Source organism: Gorilla gorilla, chromosome 1 (assembly GCF_029281585.2).
Source record: "Gorilla gorilla gorilla isolate KB3781 chromosome 1, NHGRI_mGorGor1-v2.1_pri, whole genome shotgun sequence".
Classification (NCBI taxonomy): domain Eukaryota; kingdom Metazoa; phylum Chordata; class Mammalia; order Primates; family Hominidae; genus Gorilla; species Gorilla gorilla.
In genome coordinates this window covers 150,329,232-150,345,089 of record NC_073224.2, presented here as the reverse complement: position 1 = coordinate 150,345,089, position 15,858 = coordinate 150,329,232, and the positions used below count along the sequence as shown (strand labels likewise).

The window sequence follows — 15,858 nt, the reverse complement described above, 5'->3', positions numbered from 1 at the left end:
AATTGGGTGGGAAAATGGGGAGAAGAAAAGCACGGTTCAGATCAATCAATGAGAGAGAACCCCTCCCTCCATACTCGTTAAACAACAGGTGGTTTTGCTGTGCACCGTCAACTCCTTTATGCGGGAGCTGTAGGCGGGGCATTCCAACTGAGTCGCCCTGGAATCTGCCCCTTAGCCCGTCTTGCAGGGGCGGTGCAGTTGGGGATTCCGGCCTGAAAGGAGACTTGGTTGTCAAGGGGCTCAAGGGCTTCATGATCCAAGGATATTGGGTTTTGCTTTTCTCCTTCTCCATCTTCCTCATTGTATCCCACCGTCCCCTCCCCACCCTTCTCTTAGGAGGCCTTCGCTTCTCCTGTGGAGGGGTTATCTTCATCCTGACCCCGGCCTTCGGAGGGGTTCCCAGAAGGGCTATTTTTAGTGGTGGCTGCTCCCCTCTAACTTACCCAGGGGAGGAGCTGCTGTGGCTGAGCCGACGCTGCGCGCACAGCCGCCTGTGGTTTTCCGCGCATTGTGAGGGATGAGGGGTGGAGGTGGTATTAGACGCAGCCGAATCCTCCCTCAGAGTCCGCCAGGTGGGCGTCTCAGGGGTGGGAGTGGCCGCGTCGTGAAGCGGAGAGAGGATTTCTCTCCTGGTCCTGGAGAAGGCCCCCGGCGGCCGGCGGCATCCCTCGCTGGCGAGTCCCGGGAGCGAGGTGGTCTCTGCAGGGGAGGAAGTTCCCGGGCGGCGCGGCTTGCGTCACAGCGGGGCTGGCACCGCGGAGTCGACTCGGCGGGCGGTGGCGACCCCGGGGCCGGGCGCTGGGCGGCGCTGGCTGCCGCTAGCCGGGCTGCGTGCGGGGCGGCGCTGGAGGCGGCTCCGTCCGCGGCCGGGGAGGCGGAGGGGAGGAGGGCTTGCGGGGCTGGGGCGTTAGCTGCGTCCCGGCTGGAAGCCCGCGAAGAGAACTAGGAGGAAGGCGCCGCCGTGGCCGCGGCCGCAGTGCTCGGGCGCGACAAGCCATGAGCAGCGACCCCGCCGTCCCTGGCAGCCGCTGAGCCCGACCCCCAGGCAGCTCGCCGCTCCCTAGCACCTTCTCCAGTCGACACTCTCGCGCCCGGAGGTAAGGGCGGGGGATCCGCGGAGGGATGGAGAGGGGCAGCCCGCAGAGGGCCACCCGCTCGGTCCGCTGGGCGCGCCGGACCGGGACTCGCCCCGCCTCACTCGCGTCCCTACCTCCCCCCGGCTCTCAGACAGACAGAATGTGGTTGCCCGCCCGGCGTGTGGTGGCTGGGAACCTTCCGCTACTGCGGCTCAGGAGCCCGCCAACCCCTACCCCACCCAATCCACGCTAGCCCGAGCGGCCGCGCGAGGATCTCAGCCTGGCGCCCAACGCCGCGCCGCAGCGGCAGGTCCTGCGGACTGGGCGCGGGGGTGGGGGGGCGGTCCGCGAGGGAAAATGCGTCCGTGGCCGGGGCGATCGTTGTTCTTTCCTACCTCGAAAATCTGAGACCCCGGGGCCAGTCCTTTCCGGTCTATCACCCCCCTGCCACCTCCGAACCCTTGAAGTTAGCACTTTTGGGCAGGGAAAGGAATTGGAAGGTTTCTCGAAGAAACGTGAGAGCACCGTGTGCTCACCTGCAGGACAGGAGGGAAGGGGTTCAGCTTGATCGGGCGGTCCCCAGAAGCCAGGTGTTTAGGCCAGCGGTTGAGGCCAAAACCGCTGCCTTCATCCCACGCCTAGGCTAGCTGATCGTTCCCTTTCCAGCTGGTTCCCACCAATGAGATGATTAGGGATGGAGTTAGCAACTCAGGAGCCTTAGATGTGTTCTGTGGACACGAATGCCTTTCTTTTCTCCCTCAGCCGGTTCTTCCCTCCCCAACCCCCACGCCTGCCCGGTATACAGCAAAGTCCAAACAGTTTCTTCCAAACCTCGCATCCTCCGTAGTTTTGCAATAGCCGGACACCTAGCCCGCATCCTAATGCGGATATTTCAGAGTGTTACGGCTAAACTTCCCTTGGTTTCAAATTCCTTAAACATGTTAAAGCCTCAGCAAACGTTAGGAAACATTTTCAGGTTCCCATCCTCAAAGTAAAAAATAAGAACCAATCCATCTTTGTTGGAGTGCCGGTGTTTGGCGCGGGGAGGCTTGAATTACCTCCATTTAAAGCAGCCTTTGAAGGAAGGAATAGGTAAAGGAAATCGCAGCCGTATTTAAGTCACATACATCTTTCGCGGTAGTGTGAGAAACGTAGCCTTAACCAACACTCACATTTCCCGACAGGTATGTGATGGTTTCCCAAAGCATGGATGAGGCTTCAGCGTGGGTAGGTCATTAAGATGCCATTTAGACGAAAAAGGAGTAAAAGTGGAGTAGTTCTCTTGGTTAGCACAATGCTGCAAAATCGCCAGAGCCAATAATTTTTATACATTTATAAATTCTGTTTATTTTTAAATAATTTGTTGAAAACCCAAAACGTAATCTGAGCTGCACAAAACTCGCTCAATTCATAAACAATGTGTTGAGTGTGTAAACAAACATTAAATGTATACAGCTCTAGTCTAGGATATTTGCATTTCTTGTGACTTGCTTTAACAGGGAAGGTCAAGGCTATAATTGGTTTGCTTTACTCTGGAGTGATTAAGTTCTGTCTTGGGGTCAGTTTGTTTCCTTTGAGGGGGATGTAGGGCAGTTTTGCAAAGATGGATATTTGCCATGGTTCACATAATAGATTGGCCACAGACAGGACCCATCAACCCAACAATTGTATCAGAGATACCAAGCATATTTAACAATTTTCTTATTAATAAAATCAAGCCTTTATTAATAGTACTAATCTATTATTTCTCAGATTAAGCACTTTAATGAAATGTGTTTTTAAAAGGGAATGCTTTTAGTGAAAATAATGCATTAGGAGCTGTAAGATAAATGAATGAAAATGTTGCACTTTATTTCCATGAAGTTTATCTTTTAAAAAACAATACAAAGTTAGAAATATGTTTAACTCCCAAGTGTTCAATTTTTACCAAATTGTTATGATTTTTTAATACTGTATAGTATTATTAAGTTATAGTCACCTATGACATTATAATAGAGCGAGCCTAAGTTTAAAATGAAATGAGGTGGAAACTATATTTATTTTGCCAAGAATTGTGTTAATGATCTAATATGGTACATTGCTATAACATAATCTAGCTGCATGCTAGATACCTAATACACATTATCTCAGGTTCTTACAATGAACCCCTAAGGTAGATGGTGCCATCCACATTTTACATAAGAAGGAAGTTCAGAGTTTCTGATTTGGCTGAAGACTATACAGCTAAGTTAGTGCCTGAACGAAGCCAAGCCTCATTAGTCTTAATGATATACTTTTTTTTTATTATCCAAAGCTGCTTATTTATTTTTTCTATATAAATTTGTTGTTAACTCACCATAGTGACTATATGAGGAAACAGAGATTGTAAAGTTTTCTGCCCAGCGTTTTCCATATAACAGAATTCCAATTTTGAATCAAGGCCATCTGTTTCTAAAACCCATGTTCTTGCCACTGATTTCTCTTAAACGACTGATCCAGAGCTTAACCGTATGGACAATTTACTCCTGCCAATCAGCTATTATCACTGACATGACAATGATGGTCTCATGGGCTGTAACACACTCCCAAGATTTTATACTTCATTTCTGGAGTGTTGACTGTATCTCCAGTTCCAGATCACTCATAAAAGCATATTACAACGAATGAGGGTTACATAACCATGGAGGTATCCTTGAATCTACTTGATTCCTTTTGAACTATAAATCGTTCTGGTTTGGCATGGGGTAAAGAGAATGGCCTCCAGAAAAAGCTGCTGTCAAATTCGGACTCTACCACGCAGTAGGAGTGCAAATGAGGTCAGATTATTCAACTTCTTTGAACCCTGGTTTCCTCTTGTATAATGGGGTTAATAAAGCCTCCCTAGCTGGATCACTGTGCAGATTACTTGTAATAGTGCATGTAAAGGACAGCTCTTGTCACCTAGTAGGTGCTCAGTAAGGATTAACACCAGTGTATCCTAGCACTGGTAGAAATTTCTGCTGTATTTCACTTTATGTATATTTTACATGCACGTAGTGATTAGTCATTGCTATCAGTGATTCACTCTTTATGTAATTATACAAAGGTCTAATCTGATTCTTAGCATCTTTAACTTTTGAATCACATCCTTTTTTGTTGTCTTGAGTCAGAAACATATACTCACATTCTATAGTTTTTCCTTTGCTCTTACTCTTTTATTTTATTTTTACTTTACTAATATGTCGATGGATCGGAATTTGTATTTTTTGGCAAACGTACTTTCCTTTTTTCTGCCTCTCCTGATCTCTTAGCCTTGTATATCACTCAGGGTACCATGACAATGCCAGTCTCTCCCCACCACACACCTCACCCTTGACCAAGCCTCCACCAGCTGAAATTCTGCATCTCCTACAAGGCTCAGCATAAAAGCTACCTCATTCATGAGCCTGCCTGTTTCTCTCCAGATCCTTGTCAGTTCACTTATAATTCAGACAACACGTACCCCTCCAAAAGTGCTGAGATTACAGGTGTGAGGCACAGCACCCGGCCCACTCCTAAAGCTATTTTAAAATTTTTTTAAATTCTTATTTTTCCAGGTAATATATTTGAAAGACTATAAACTCTTTGACGTCAGGGATTTTTTAAAAATTTCTTTATATTTTTGCTTGGGATAATACACAGATGGTTTCTATTTCCTGAATGAGAGACAAATCAGATATTCTGAGATCCTTACAATAATTAGGAAAGACACCCAAATTGTTGGTGGCACCTTCTTTGTTATCTTGAGACTTGTTCAACCGAGGCTTCTCCACTGGTTTAACTGGTATTACATTTGCTGGAAAGCTATCATTCTTAAACAAAGCCTTGGACATTAGGTACCATGTAAGATAGCTATGTTTCATTAATAAATTGCTTCCATGGTGATATAATAACCTCATTAGGTTGCAAATATACCGAGCATGTCAACCGTATTTGAGTAGTTTGGTAGTTTAGATGGGTAATGGTTCAAATGTATTCTTTAATAATAGAATTTACTTGAGAGGAAGGAACACCTACCTCAGAGAAGAGGTTGAGATAATGAGCAAGGAGGATTTCAGACTGCTTTCGTTGAAAATAAAACTCATCATGGCACAGTGTGGAGGCTACAACCAGAAGTGGCCTTCGGAGAGAGAATTAGCACAAGCAGAAGACCCACTATAAATATGACTCACTATAAATATGAGGGGTAGAAAAATAAAATGGAAGAGGTAAAATAAAGGAAGCATAACTATAATACCTTATGACTGAGGCCTGCTAGATATTGGTCATTCTTGGACTGTAAAAGTAGGAAAGAGACTGTGGGGTCAAGATGGGCAAGAAAGAGAAACTAATGTCGCCTTGGACATCTAGCACGGCAATAGACTTCCACTTGCTCCAGGGCCAGCACAGAGCAACAAGAGTGTAATCTCAGAACTTTGTTTGAAATACATAGTTTGGCAGGAATATATTGAAACTTTCCTGATGATTACAAGATAGAGAATGTCTAAGCTCTTTTCCGATATCAGGCATAAGACAAACAAAACCTTAGACTCTCTACTTAGGAGTGTAACATACCATCACAAATTTGAGGAGTGAATTTAGGATCATTTTCTGGTATTCGATGGGTGTTCTTTTAAAATACGGTTCTAAGTCTAAGTCTAACATTCGGTGTATCTAACCGAATGTTAATTGATGGAGACAAGGTGATACGGGTTCAGAAAATAGAATTCAGAAAAGAAAAGGAAGAATTGGTAAAATTCAGAAATCAATTTTAAGAAAAATATGTTAAAGCTTAGGGAAGTAACTGAAAATGTTCCAGATGACCAAAGTATTTTGAGTCAAAGAAATCCAGGAGAGCTATATGTTCTTTAAAGAACCTTTCTAAGGACTCAAGAGAATAAAAGCTCTTTCCATACCAGAAGAGGTTGTGAAGGTAAAACAAGAAGGAAATTAGTTTGTCTAAAACAAAAATCCATCCAAGGGCCGGAAACACTAGAGAGAACATAGTGGAGCTAATTTCATTTCTCAACCTTTTTTTGATTATTAACCTCAATCTGTGAACCTTTTCTCCATAAGTTGTAATAACACAGATACACTGTGTATCTGTTTATGTACTGTTACTCTTCAGTGGATCACAAACCATTATTTAAGGTTTTGTTACCCCGCCTTCACCTCAATCAATTTTTCCTAGGGGCAAGATTGTCCCCCGCATTGAGAACACATGGTGTAGCATGATTCTATATCATGTTTAAAATCACAAAAGAGCCATATAAAACTTAAAGACATGAAAAATAGTCAACATATCTATAAATTTTTATATGAATATATACAATACCTTAATTTACACATCCTCTGGAATTAAATTACTTTTTTTGCAAATAAAGCATACTTTATTGACCCTTCAACTGAAATTTACATGTAAAAATGTAAGGTTTCTAGTCCCAATTTTACATTGACAAAATTATTAAATTCATAAAGTTGTCTCTCAAAAGCCTCCCCTACCTGTATCCTTTTATTTCCTGGAAGGGAAGCCCTCCGCAAACTTCAGACATTCAACATCCTTTATATATTTCTGTTATGCTGGAATGCTGTGGTATTATTCATTCTTTTGACTAATCAATTGTATGAGTATAAATTGTTGTGTCTCTATTAGAGAATTTATGTTTTAAACTATAATTTTTTTATTTTACTTATTATTTGTTATGTTATGTTATGTTATGTTATGTTATGTTATGTTATGTTATGTTATGTTATGTTATATTTTAGACAGAGTTTTACTCTGTCTCTGTCTCCAGGCTGGAGTGCAGTGACGCCATCTTGGCTCACTGCAACCTCTGCCTCCTGGGTCCAGGCGATTCTCCTGCCTCAGCCTCTGGAGTAGCTGGGACTACAGGCACACGCCACCACGTCTGGCTAATTTTTTGTCTTTTTAGTAGAGATAGGGTTTCACCATGTTGGCCAGGATGGTCTCGATCTCTTGATGTCATGATCCACCTGCCTCAGCCTCCCCAAGTGCTGGGATTACAGGCGTGAGCCACTGCGCCTGGCCTACGTATTTATAATTATGAAACACTGCGTTCCATAACTAAGAGATTTCAGTTCACAACAAGTAGATCTGGGGGGAGGAGAGGGCCTCTGAAGAAATTCTTGGCTTTCTCATGTTTAGTGCCTTGCTCAGGTTCTTTAGGTAGCATGAGCCTATCATGGCAGCTGTGAGGACTGGAGGAGCTTGTCTCCTTTATATATTGGCTGCTTTCAGCATCTGGAGCCTGGCATGCTCCCTTCCCCCACAACAACTCATCCCTCATCTCCTCCAGCTTTTATTTAAACCATATTCTTTTCCTTTACCCTCAAACCTCCAGAAATATATTTGTTTTTCCACACATTTTCTCTGTTTGATTTTTGGAGCTACACTGAAACTGCCACAAGGGCAGAGGCCCTATCTGTCTTGTTCACTGCCATATATCTACAGCACTTGCAAAGTGTCTGGGGCATAGCTGCTCAATAAATAATCATGTTATAAATATATAATGACATAATTTACAGTAACATTTCTTACCTATTTGGAGTATATCCATTGTCTTTTCTACTATTTTAGATTCTGATGATGAAATTTGAAAGTATACTTAGAAGTCATACTTCTTAATAGGGACATTAAGAGACATGTAAATATTTCTATATGTGATTGAAAAGCAGGAGAAAGTATATAAATAATTATAAGTTAGGAGAAAGTATATAAATAATTATAAGTTAGGAGTAAGCATATAAAATATGAGTTAAGACATCAAAGTAAATCCTAGGTAACAGTCACTAAATAAGCTAAAAATATGAAAACTCATGCATCTTGTCAGTTCTCCTTATGTATTTTTTTTTTGAGATGGAATCTTGCTGTGTTGCCCAGGCTAGAGTGCAGTGGCACAATCTTAGCTCACTGCAACCGCTGCCTCCTGGGTTCAAGTGATTCTCCTGCCTCAGCCTCCCAAGTAGCTGGGATTACAGGCGCCTGCCGCCGCACCCAGCCAATTTTTGTATTTTTAGTAGAGACACGGTTTTACCATCTTGGCCAGGCTGTGCTTGAACTCCTGACCCCATGATCCACCCACCTGAGCTTCCCAAAGTGCTGGGATTACAGGCGTGAGCCACCGCACCCAGCCTCTCCTTATGTGTTTTAAGAATTTATCAAAATCAACAAAAATTACTAACTAGTCTTTTTCAAATATCTTAGAGATTTATGAAAACTAGAAACTGGCTCAAATATCTTTTTAATATGAAAGATATATCCTATAAATGTAACTTCTGGGAAAATACTGTAGAGAAATTACTATGAGAATGGCTTCATTAGCAAAACATTGTCAGGCTAATTTATATTATCTCTTGATATTAGCAAGGTTCAGTATAATATGCTTATCAGTAAAGTTAGGAGATACTGTCCAGCACACATAACTTTCTAGTTAGTGCACTGCTATGTGGATAACTGTGACCAGAAAGTGATTATCAACTGAGGAAGTAGCAGCTGGAGGTATGTCCAGGGTTTGGATCTGAGTTGGGTGTTTTAGAATTTTATCTGAGGATCTGGATGGCATAATAGAAAACATGCAGGTGATATTTATATAAGTGACTTGTGGTGTATAGAGTGCCTTGATTTTGAAGCAAGAATTTGAAATGAGTTTGGCAAAATAAAATATATAAAATTAAAGTGAAAGGAAATAATCGAAGATAAGCAATTAAATTCATTTAAGGAAAGTACAGGGTGGTACATTGAATAAAACCAAGCAAATGACATAAATATACTACATTTATATTTGTTTTGTTAAATTTGTTACTGTAGTTTCCAGTATTTAGAATAGTATATGACATGAAGCAAATGTTTAATAAATATTTGCTGAACAAATATATGAATACAATATAAGATGGAGGAAGACAACATGAGATTAGAGCAAAATTAAGATTATTCCTAAGGGGATGGAAATGCGTAACTACTAAACTGTTAGAAAAACTTTTTGGACAAATAATTTCTGAGCATGTGTTAAAATTTTATTTGTCTTACGTGTAAAATGTTTCTGGTAGATGGATTCAAAAATTCATTCTTAGGGACATTTGATAAGAAAAGTGAATGGTCAGATATAGCTAACCTAGATTTTAAAAATGTGGGTTCAAGGTCACTAGACTTTTCACTGACACCTAACAATTTAACTGGATGGCTAGGTAGCTGGTTTCTAAGAACAAGTGTTTCCCTATTAAACTTAATCAGAAAATTGCTTAATTATTAGGAATATGTGTTTCTTCATAGAAGGAGATTGTGAATTCTACTTCACAAATAGGTTCTGTTCCTGATCAAGTTAGAACCTTTTTTTTTTTTAATAGTCTCTCAATTTAGACAGTCTTTACAGGTCTGTCTTGGTCAAGGAAAAGTCTATCCATCTCATTGCATTTTTGCATTAGGGTCATTGAATGTGTTACCTACTCATTAACTTTTAGGTTTCTTTATTTACACTTTGCATCCAGAGTCACAGTTACAAGCACTATTTATATAAACACTGATAATACTTTGAACTGGTTTTCTATACCAGGGAAGATTTTCAAAGCATAATCTAAACTAACATAGTTTCAGTGTTATCTACTTTATATAATTTATGGTCCTGGGCTTCTATATTTCTGTGTTCTGTTCTACTTAGCATGCTTTGTTTTAAAATGTACCACAAGAGGAGCTTATTAATCCGTTTAAACGATCTTTTTGTGTGATCAAGGCATTTGCTGCCATATGATATTGCACAACCAGTAAGGCCAATGACTTAACATCTTTGTGGAAGCTTTGTGAAATCCCTGAAGTTATGTTTTTTATTGCTACTTTCACACTAGAAGTAATTTTTATAGTACTTTCCTCTCAGCTTGTCTACTCCAAGGCCAGAACTCAGGGAGTATCTAATTTATCTCCATCACTTTTTGCCTCTAGTACTTGTAACTGTGGTAACCCTATTTTCTTGAGGACGCTTTTTTCCTCCTCAGATTCTTATCCTGCTAGATAGTTATATTCCGTACTGCCTAAAAAGTTGAGATTCTTTTGACCGTAGAGTAGATACCAGACTAGTATCCAGGAAGGATGTTCTGTGCATTGCTACAATTTATGTAGTGTAGCATTAGTACCTTAATAGGATTTTCATGTCAAACTAAATTTATCTCTAAATGTGACACTTTGGGCACAGCATGTTAGAAATTAGGTTTATTCATGGCTGGGTGCAGTGGCTCCTGCCTGTAATCCCAGCACTTTGAGAGGCTGAGGTGGGTGGATCACGAGGTCAGGAGTTCAAGACCAGCCTGCCCAAGATAGTGAAACTCCATCTCTACTAAAAATACAAAAATTAGCCAGGCATAGTGGCACGCACCTGTAATCCCAGCTATGTGGGAGGCTGAGGCAGAGAATTGCTTAAACCCGGGAGGTGGAGGTTGCAGTGAGCTGAGATCGTGCCACTGCACTCCAGCCTGGGTGACAGAGCAAGACTCCATCTCAAAAAAAAAAAAAAAATACAAAAATTAACTGGGTGTGTTGGTGCGCGCCTGTAATCCCAGCTACTCAGGAGGCTGAGACATGAAAATCACTTGAACCTGGGAGGTGGAGGTTGCAGTGAGCCGAGATCACGCCACTGCACTCTAACCTGGGTAGCAGAGTGAGACTGTGTCTCAAAAAAAAAAAAAAAAAAAAAGGTTTATTCAATTATATACCAGTAGGAAGGAGGATATATTCTATTCTTTTTTGTTGTTTGTTTGTTTTTGAGACAGGGCCTTGCTCTGTCATCCTGGCCAGAGTGCAATGGCACAATCTTGGCTCACTACAACCTCTACCTCTAAGACTCAAGCCATCCTTCTACCTCACCGTCCAGAGTAGCTGGAAGCACAGGCACACACCACCACACCCAGCTATTTTTTGTGGAGACAGGCTTTCATCATGTTGCCCAAGCTGTTCTCAAACTCCAGAGCTCAAGTGATCCACCTGCCCTGCCTCACAAAGTGCTGGAGTTACAGGCATAAGCCACCATGTCCAGCTGGGAGGACATATTCTTAATGAACCTATACAAATAGCTACATTACCAGGAGCAGTAAAGTGTCTCAATGTGTATAGTAATGACTACCATTCTGCATGGTTTTGTGGACTAGGCAAACCTATTTATGTCACATTTTATAGAGAATTGTAGATTCCATGATAGTGGAGTTATATACAAAAAGTTGTGTTGCTTTTAAGTATGGTAAGAATAAGTAAAGCTTATGTAAATGATCATTAACAAAAATGAGTTGTGTTTTTATAAGTTTACCTCTTTAAAATTCAATTTTGAAAGGATTTTTAGGTTCTCCTGGGTATTCACTAGTTTATTGTCACAGCTTTTCCTGTTATTTCATACAGGATGTTTTCCTTCATAGTGATAGAATACTAGAAATTTTGTGAGTTCCAGAATTCTAAAGCATGTGCTCGTGCTGTGTAGTATTCTGAAGAATATAGTCCCTCACCCTCTAAAACTGGGCTTCTGACATATACGGTACTATTTGATAACATAACAATCAAACATTTGAATTTTGATATAGCTATAGGCATAACCAATAATCAGAGATGTTTAAGTTAGAATTTTTTTGTTTCAAGTTTTTAAAAAAGGTAACCTACAAATGCACTGAAATAACCTACTATATTAAGGGTTAGAGATAATAATCTAAGAAGAAAAACAGGGGCTTATCAAATACCTTTCAAAAAATAAAACATCAATGATAGGATAGCTTTGTATCAATTAACTCTTGAGTTTATAACAATTATAAACTGACCAAAATATAAAACCCCACTATTTTTTATTTAGTTGATTTATTTAGTTGAGACAGGGTCTCGCTCTATTGCCCAGGCTGGAGTGCAGGGGCACAATCTCGGCCCACTGCAACCTTCACCTCCCAGGCTCAGGCAGTTCTCCCACCTCAGCTTCCTGAGCAGCTGGGACTACAGGCACGTGCCACCGCACCCGGCTAATGTTTTGCATATTTAGTAGAGACAGGGTTTTACCATGTTGCCTACACTTGCTGCCTGCTGTGGCCTCCCAAAGTGCTGAGATTACAGGCGTGAGCCACAGTGCCCAGAAAAAACCCCACTATTTAAAGGCATGGGAATGCAACCAAAGCAAGTAGAAATGGAGGGGAACTGATCCTTGACAGAAAGAGACTCCACTGGGTGAGATTTGAATTATGACTTTTCTCCTGAAACCAGTACCCAGTCCATATGGTCTACAGCTACTAACTCTCATACCTGACACTGCAGTCATACATAGTCCAAAGGTAGAGTTTGAGCCTTGCTCTGTGGTTGGAAAGTGAAGGGGAAATCCTAGGGGGAAAAAAGTCACATAAAAGAGATTGCCCTCAAATCTGCATATAAACTCTTATCAAGTCTTTGCCTGACCCCAGAAGTGCTCATGAGAGGAGTTAGGCTCCATGTAAACCTAAACCCCTGAGCAGCAGGAAGCCTAAAATGCTTGAGCAGACATTTTAGCTGCTGCCCACCTTAGAGAAGACAGTTTAGTTTCAGTATAACCGAGTCAATGGCCTGCTAAAGCTAAAAATCAGTACTTTTCAAAGGGAAATAGTAGACTACAGAGCTTCCATAATATGTCATCCAGAATATCCAGGATAAAATCAGACTAGTAGGCCTGAAAATGCACGGGAAATATAACTCATTATCAAGACAAAATACAGTCAATAGAAATTAACTCCAAGATGATCCAAATGTTAAAGTTAGCAAATAATAAATTTTAAAACTGCTATTATAGTATTGTGAAAAGAAAATATAGTCATAATGAATTAACAGATGAGAACTCTCAGCAAAGAAATGGAAATTATAAAAAACAGTAAAATAGAAATTCCAGAATGAAAAATCCACTGGATGAGCTTAACAACAATTGGAGGTAGCAAAGTAAAGAGTAGAGAATTTGAACATGTATCGATAGAAATAATATAATTTGAACAATAGAGAGAAAATTATTGAAAAAAAATTGCACAGAGCCATAATGGCATGTGGGAAAATGTCAAGATAAGAATGTCCTGGAAAGAGAAGAGAGGAAAAAATGGAGGAAAAAAAGAGAGAAAAAAAGTGAAGAAAGAATGGCTGTACACTTCGCAATTATGGTGAAAACACATCAACTTACCAATCTGAAAAGCACATTATACCACAAGCAGGTTAAGTACAACAATACCATTCCTGGGTATATTACCACAGTCTAACTACTGAAAACCAAAGATAAGGAGAAAACTATAGAAGCAGCTAGAGAAAATTAAAATACATGTCATACAGTATAACAATATGGATGATGAGTGAGTTTTTTCTCAAAAAAGGACAAAACATTATTATTGAAATATTAGAGTGTTTTCTCTGAACCCAATAGAATTAAATTAGAAAATAGGAACAATAAGATGTTTAGAAGAGCCTCAAATATTTGTAAATAAAATAAGAAACTTCTACATATCTTATGGGCCAAAGAAAAATTCAGAAAGGTTAAAAATATTTCAAACTGAATGATAAAAATATAGCATTGAAATTAATGGGAAAAAATAATGAGCTAGCTAAAGCAGGGCATAGGTAGTTTGGTAGGAAGATGATTAGATAGATAGATAGATAGATAGATAGATAGATAGATAGATAGATATGGTTACTTAGAACTTGATATTCTATATTATGAAACATTTAATATTAATCATCTTAATTTCCACCACAAGAAGCTGGATTAGATTCCCAAAAGCATAGAAAGAAATACTAGATTTAAGAACAGAATAAATGAAATGGAAATCAGATGAGTGACAGAAAAATATTAAATAAGACAAATGTTGGTACTTTGAAAAGATTAATGAATCTAGCCAAACCATTAAAGAGGTGAGGGGGAGTAGGGGATGGAGAACCCAAATTACCAATATCAAGAATGGAAGAGGGGTATCACTACAGACCCTACTGACATTAAAAGGATAGCAAGGAAATATTGTGAAAACTATATGCCAATACATTTGACAACTTAAATGGGAAAAAGTTTCTTGAAAAGCACAATTACCTGACAGAAATTTTATTTATAACCAAAAACTTTCCCATAAGGAAAACTTCAAAGGGGATTTAATCCCAAGAATGCAAGGTTGGTTTAACATTCAAAAATCAGTCACTGTAATTCATCATATTAAATGATCATATGGTTTTTCTCCTTTATTATTTCAGTAGATGCATTCAATATTTTCAGCATCTAGTAATGATAAAGATTTTCAAAGATTTTCTATCAATCTCATACACATTTTATTTTAAAATAACCTACAGCTAGCATCATACTTAATGGTGAAGTTTTGAATGCCTTCCCCTTGAGATCAGAACTAAGCAATTATATCTTCTCTCATCACTTCCATTCAGCATTATACAGGAGGCTGGCCAGTGCGATAAGGATGAAAAAAATTAAAGATTAAAAGAAAGAAGTAGAACTACTTTTCTTTATAAGCTTTGTGGTTAGAAATTGGGATTCCATATTCTAGAGAATCTACAAAGCAACAACTAAAAATAATAAGTGCCACACTAACTTGTAATCGACATGAAGATATGTAAAATTTACCAAAAAATCTTACCAGTAAATCTGTTGACAATCACCATGTCAGTCAGCCCTTGTATGTGAACATGAATATGATTTTACTTACTCTGAAAGGGTATTTAATAACATGATAACATTAATAATATTTTACCTGTTAATTTATCTTTATCTGACAGCTTTCCCCATAATGTGAGTGCAATAAACAGAACTGCCTACTGTTGACCTAATTGAAGATTAAGGAACAAATCAATTAAAAGTAATTATTTCTAGCCTCTCTTTCTTGTAAGTACCATATCCTGGATTATAGGAGACAAAGCAAATCTTCAGTGCTACCTAGATGCTATTATGTATCAAACATGGAATGGGGTATCAAAGTGTCTCCTCCTTTTTATATAGCTCCAAATTAGGAACATGATCTTAAAGGAAGGCAGCATTTTAACATGTTGTCAGATAAGAATGCAGATGCCCAGGGAATTGAGAAGGTCATAGTATTGCCTAGCTTATTTACTAATAACTATATCAGAAAGTACATAAGAAATGTTAGAATTTTAATTTCTCTAGAGGCCAGGAATCTTTATTATTCTTGTTTCATTTCGGTATTTTGAAATACTAAAAAGCAGCACAAAAGCATGAAATCGACTTGCCGCTTCTGAAAGAACACATTTGGGTTGGGTGAGAAAAAATATATAACTTTTACTCTCTGGGTACAATATATGGTAAGTAAATAACTTTACAGATTTATTTCTAGAAAAGGCCATCTCAAAAATAATTTTTCATTTTGAGTTACCAGTTATCTATCCTACTTAGCTACTTCAAAAAACTTAATTTTATCTCAAAATGTGTTATTTTTCATACAAATCACACAGGCCAAACAATGGTGTGTGACAATTTTTAGTGTTAAATGTTAGTTTTTAAAATAAAATTACTAAAGTGGGAGGATCACTTGAGCGCAGGAGTTCAAAACCAGCCTGGGCAACATGGTGAGACCCATCTCTACAAAAAATAAAAATTAAAAAAATTAGCCGGGCATGGTGGCTCATGCCTATGGTTCCAGCTACTCTGGAGGCTGAGGCGGGAGGATGGCTTGAGCCCAGGAGACTGAGGCTGTGGTGAACTATGTTTGCAACACTGCATTCCAACCTGGGTGACAGAGCAAGACCCTGTCTCAAAAATAAATAAAATTAATTTTATAAAGCATGTTATGAAATAAGATTATAGTCTTATTTGAA

The 15,858-nt window shown here is 39.6% G+C and overlaps 1 protein-coding gene across 1 annotated transcript in view; it reads left to right on the top strand.

Annotated features, from left to right (window-relative positions):
- Positions 1–815: 815 nt before the first annotated feature.
- The window catches only part of LRRC8C (leucine rich repeat containing 8 VRAC subunit C), an 83,634-nt gene continuing 68,591 nt past the window's right edge, over positions 816–15,858 (top strand). The window contains exon 1 of the mRNA XM_004026106.5: positions 816–1,097. The gene's annotated coding sequence lies outside the window, so the exon portion shown is untranslated. The remainder of the gene's footprint in view (positions 1,098–15,858) is intronic.